We start from the raw sequence: 5,255 nt of genomic DNA, 5'->3' as shown, positions 1-5,255 counted from the left end.
TGACAGTGAAGCACGGTGGTGGGAGCGTGGGAGATGACATTTGTAGATGATACCGTGATAATCATCCAGGGCACGTTGCCAAAACAGACAAGACTTTCTCAGGAGGGAAAAAGGGAAAACTTGCCAACACACGTTGCACGACTTGAATCCAATCGAGCAGCTTTAGGGCATTTTAAAGAGAAAAGTAGAGCAGTTTCTGCAGAAACTCTCCAGAAACTTGAACAACGTCGATATCCTCCATTCCAAGGAAGCTTTAGTCTGTCAGCAATAAAGGTGGGCATGTATAGAAATTAATTATTGAGCAAAATAAGACAGATGTCAGAAATGAAGTCTAGTGACTTCTATTGCATTGTACTGAGGTGTGTGTATTTTTAATACAGCAATTACTGTGAGGTGATATAAGCTTGAATCTTGTTGACCTTTAAGTTGCACTGTGTGTTTACTCCTGTTGTGTACTGTGTGTACCTGGTTATTAGGTTTTTGTATTTTGTAAGACATTGTCTGTCGAATAGTGTAACGCATTGTCCGTGTGCCCCACCTTCAAGAACTAGATGTTCTCCAAAACAGTCAAAATCTCTCGTTGTTCTGGACATTGTGGCCACTTCTCGGTGTGAGGTGAATGAAACGGGTGGAGAAGATGTGCAGGAGGATCCCAGCTAGACAGCACGGTGTTCCAGACTGGCATTTTCAGGAGGCTTCGCTTTTACCGGATAAGATGACTGAAAATGTGCTGAAGTGAAACGTGGCTGGTGGGTTTCCCAGCAAGTCTGAAAAGCCAGATATTCTGCTGGAATACAAGCTTCTGTGCTTGAGTTTTATTGTAAAAAAAAATCCACCGGGAGCTGTACAAGGTCAGCAACGAGCGAATGAAGAGATGAACGCATGCTGAAATAAATACTTGCTGGAGCAGAAGCGCACAAAAAGATGGCCAGTTTAAGGGCATGAGGCCGAATTACTCACACCTCCTCCTGCACTTACTGACCACATATGTGCAGAAAAACAGCTATTATGTATGTTGTACAGTAATGGTAGCATTAGCAGAACTAGAAATGAGCTTTATTCATAAAAAACGTTTATTTGTCATTTATTAAACTGTTCACTTTCTTGTCTTTGACTGGTCTTCAGTTCTGGTTTCTGTTTATGAGATTAAACAGGTTTTCATATGGGAACTTTCTGAGTGTGTCTGGAAGTCTTTGTCATGCTGCTACATTCATTTTTAGGGTAGGACAGCCAGTGGAGTGAAATTTCAGTTTTGCTGCTTTAGGCATGTGATCAAAACATTTTTTAAAAAAATAGATTTTTGCTTTTGTTTAATGCTATTTTTCATGCAGATACAGTCATTTTAGCGCTGAATCTCCTTTTATCAGATGTGCAAAAATGATGTTTGTCCTTCGCAGGCGAAGATGACCTTGACTTCTTCATGATACAGAGGGGTGGTGTGTTTGCGGAGACGGCTGATTAGGCCAGTCCTTGCACAGAAAAGTCTGCTGCAATGAGGGTAAGGGATGTGCGAGGCTGAACTATGCTGAGTTCCAACTGTCTTCTCCCCACTGCTGTCTCTGCTCTTTGCTACTGATGCATCTCTGCTCAGTGTCGGACACAGCAGTATTAACAGCGGATCTCCAGGCTGAACGGTCCTCAGCTTTTGGTTTTTTTGTGAATGTTCTTAAACATTTTTAACATTTTTTTTTTCCAACAAAAAATGTTCAAAGATTTCCCAAAAATGCTGAAAATGTGGACATCAGAAAATATTTTTTCCCCCCACATTTCAAATTTAAATGGGTCAGTTTTGACCCGCAGGACAACACGAGGGTTAAACAGGTTTTTATATTGGAAATGTTGCGTGTGTGTCTGGAAGTCTTTCTGTCATGCTGCTACTTTCATTTTTAAGGTAGGACAGCCAGTGGAGTCAAATTTCCGTTTTGCTACTTTAGGTATATGAATTTGAGATCAAAACATTAAAAAAAAAAAAAAGGATTTTCACTTTTGTTTCATGCTATTTTTATGCAGACAGTTATTTTAGTGTTGTATCGAACATGTGCAAACATAAGCTAAGAGACAAACAACAATAAAACAAGAAAAGCACTCAGAGCGCAGTACTCTGCCAAGGCTGCTCAGTCATATCATTTCCGACCGATGAAATCTTTAATAAAAATCTTAAACAAATCTGTGGATCCAGACTACAACCTGCATCACTGCCAAAATCTAATCACTTGGTCCTTGTGTCATTTCTGATCTTCCCTGAAAATTTCATCCAAATTCATTAGTCCGTTTTTGAGTAATGTTGCTAACAGACAAATCAACCACAGTCATCACATAACTCAGCCACGTTCCTTGACGAAATAATGAAATGATAAAGTTGAATATTTAGAAGCAAAGGACTTTTCTGCAATAACATCACGTCTTCAACTTACAGACAGAACTCAGTGTTTAGTTTCTTCTTTGGAAATGTTTCTCCAGATCTTCGTCATAAACGCTCAGTCTTTAGCCTCCTTTTCAGCAGTTCGCTACTTCTTAATAGTTTTAAATCGACCCACTAACTCGGCCTAAATATGAGTCAAAGACGTCAAAGTGTCGTCTGACCAGCAGTGGGTTGAGCCCGTTGTCTTGTTGCCGGATGATTTTCTGACTAATTTTTCAACAAGCAAACACTTGATCTTCTTTAAAGCAAAAGACACATAAAGCGGACATTTAGTTGTCATGGCAGAATCAGGGAATACAAATGAGGCGTTGATTAGACCCACTCTGGTGACAGATGGAACCAGTTTCATTTAAACCTCTGACATTTAGAGTCTGCTGTTGTCTTTGCTGTTTCAGTGCATCACGCCAAGATAGGCTTAAGACCTTTAGAACAACACTTGTGGATTCCTGTGAGGATTTAAAAAGATGTGCAAGTATTTTGTATTAAATCGGCGGTGTCAAACATGTGGCCCGCGGGCCAAAACCGGCCCTCCAGAGGGTCCAATCCGGCCAGCAGGACGACTTTGGAAAGAGGAAAATTACAGAGAAGACATTCACTAGAAACATTTTCAAAAAATTTGTAAAACTATAAATTTAAAATTATTTCTAGATCAGGACAAGTTGTTTTGATCATAAAGTAAAATACTAGATTGATCACTGTTCTTTTGATGTTTTGTCTCATTTTTGTAATATTTTCTTTGTTGTTTTTTGCCTTTTGTTGTCTGACTTTTGTCATTTGTTTCATGTTTTTGTTGTTTTGTTTCTCATTTTTGTTTTGTTTAATTTTTGTCTCGTTCATTGTGTTTGTCATTTTCTCCCGTTTTTGTCATTTTTCAAGTCAGACAAAAAAGACAAAAACAAGACAAAATATTACAAACGAGATGAAAAATTAGAACAAAAAATTGTGTCACAAATGACACAAACAAGACAAAAAATGACAAAAGCGAAAAACAAAATGACCAAAAAATAGACAAGCACAAACAAACAATAAATGACAAAAACGACACTCAAAACAACGAATAAAGCAAAACACAAACTGACAAAAAATAGACAACACAAGCAAGACAAAAAGAAAACACAAAATGAGAAGAATAAGAAACAAAATTACAAAAATGTGACAAATGATGAAAGTCAGGCAAACAAAAGATAAAAAACAAGACAAAATATTACAAAAATGAGACACAAAATATTACAAAATGAGCAATCTAGTATTTTACTTTATGATCAAAACAACTTGTCATGGTGTAGAAATTATTTTAAATGAATAGTTTTACAAATGTCTTCTTTGCAATTTTTAAACTTTACAAATTTGTCCCACGAGCCGGATTGGACCCTCTGGAGGACCGCTTTTGACCGCATGTTTGACACCCCTAATCTAGACGAAAACCATTTTGGATAATGTGCTTTGAAAAGACAAATCAAACGGTTACTATGTTTGGTGCAGCTTTTCAGGAGAAGTTCATACTAACTGCGAAGCCTGGCGACAGAAATGTCATGATTTAGGGTCATTTGACATTGATTCAACTTCAGCATCATATCCAAGAGTAATTGAAGATAATGTCCCCTTTTTCCAAGTTGAAGTGCACCTGGCTCGACTAAAAGATTTCATAATGTCAGCTCTGCTAAAAAATAGCACTATTAGACTCTGATGCCAAGGTTCGAGTTACTTTTTTCAAAGAAGAACATTACATTTCTTGATATTTTTGTTTAATAAATGGGTGGCATATCAATATTTTTCTGTTGTTGTGTTTACATGTATCATCTTTATCTGCAGACACTCAAATATCTGCTGGTCCAAGTGTGTCAAAAATTCCACTTGACTGTACTTGACCGAGTCTGTGTTTCATTGATGAAATGGGTAGACTAGTTGAGACTACAAGCAGTTCTTTTTGGCTTTCCAACACCCTAAACACCTTAAATAAACGGTGAACACCTCATATTTCACTCTTCTTCTAACATACTGTGGGAGAGAACAGTAGCCTCAACCCAGTGAATCTCAAGACAGTCCCTGCTTTTCTTCAAGTGACTCATATGAGTGTTTTCAGCATTTTTTAAAAAATCATTTCAGGTCTTGTGTAATCTGGAACTTAGTGGCTGGACAGCGTTCAAAATAGACTTTATTCAGAACACCAGCCTTAAACATACAGGTGACTTCTAGACATCTAACACTTTTCTCTAGGAATAGTACTTTAAACACATTTCAAGGAAAGCTATTAACATTTTTCTCCTGTTTCTAAGGTTCATCAGGGCAGGTCCTGCTGTGTCACAAGACAAACAGTTTTGACAGGTGAGGTGAAAGTCAGACGCAACGACCTGTCATGTCTTTCAACACCTTGACGCAACCTTTCACGGCAGAATTCCTGTTTTCAGGCCTCTCTGGGTGAGGAAACTCATGCAAAAATGTTCTAAACCAAAATCATTTCAGTTCAAGGGCCACATTTAACCCAATTTCATCTCCAGTGACCAGTAAAATCACAACATAATAATCTATAAATAACCACAACTCCAAATTTTTCCTTTGTTTTAGTGTAAAAAGGTATGTTTTGAAAATGTTTACATTTAAGGAATTATATTTTTATAAAACCCTATGAACAACCTGAAATTTCTTAAGAAAAATAAGTTCAATTTCAGCAACATTATGTCTCAGTTTATCATTTACACATTACAACTTATAGATCAGAGTGTCTACAAAGGAACACAACATTTAGTCATCTGGAACTGAACAATATAGTATTTTACTTTATGATCAAAACAACAAAAGTCGGACCAAAAAAAGACAACAAACAAGACAAAAT

At 37.3% G+C, this 5,255-nt stretch overlaps 1 long non-coding RNA gene across 1 annotated transcript; it reads left to right on the top strand.

Annotated features, from left to right (window-relative positions):
* Positions 1-216: 216 nt before the first annotated feature.
* On the top strand, positions 217-5,043 carry LOC129349418 (uncharacterized). The gene is made up of 3 exons (XR_008602420.1): positions 217-273; positions 1,398-1,498; positions 4,699-5,043. It is a non-coding gene; the product is annotated as an uncharacterized LOC129349418 (long non-coding RNA).
* The last annotated feature ends 212 nt before the right edge of the window (positions 5,044-5,255 follow it).

This window comes from Amphiprion ocellaris, chromosome 8 (assembly GCF_022539595.1).
Source record: "Amphiprion ocellaris isolate individual 3 ecotype Okinawa chromosome 8, ASM2253959v1, whole genome shotgun sequence".
In the NCBI taxonomy this organism is placed as follows: Eukaryota; Metazoa; Chordata; class Actinopteri; family Pomacentridae; genus Amphiprion; species Amphiprion ocellaris.
Note: the sequence above shows the minus strand (reverse complement) of the source record. Positions and strands in the feature narration are given on the sequence as shown.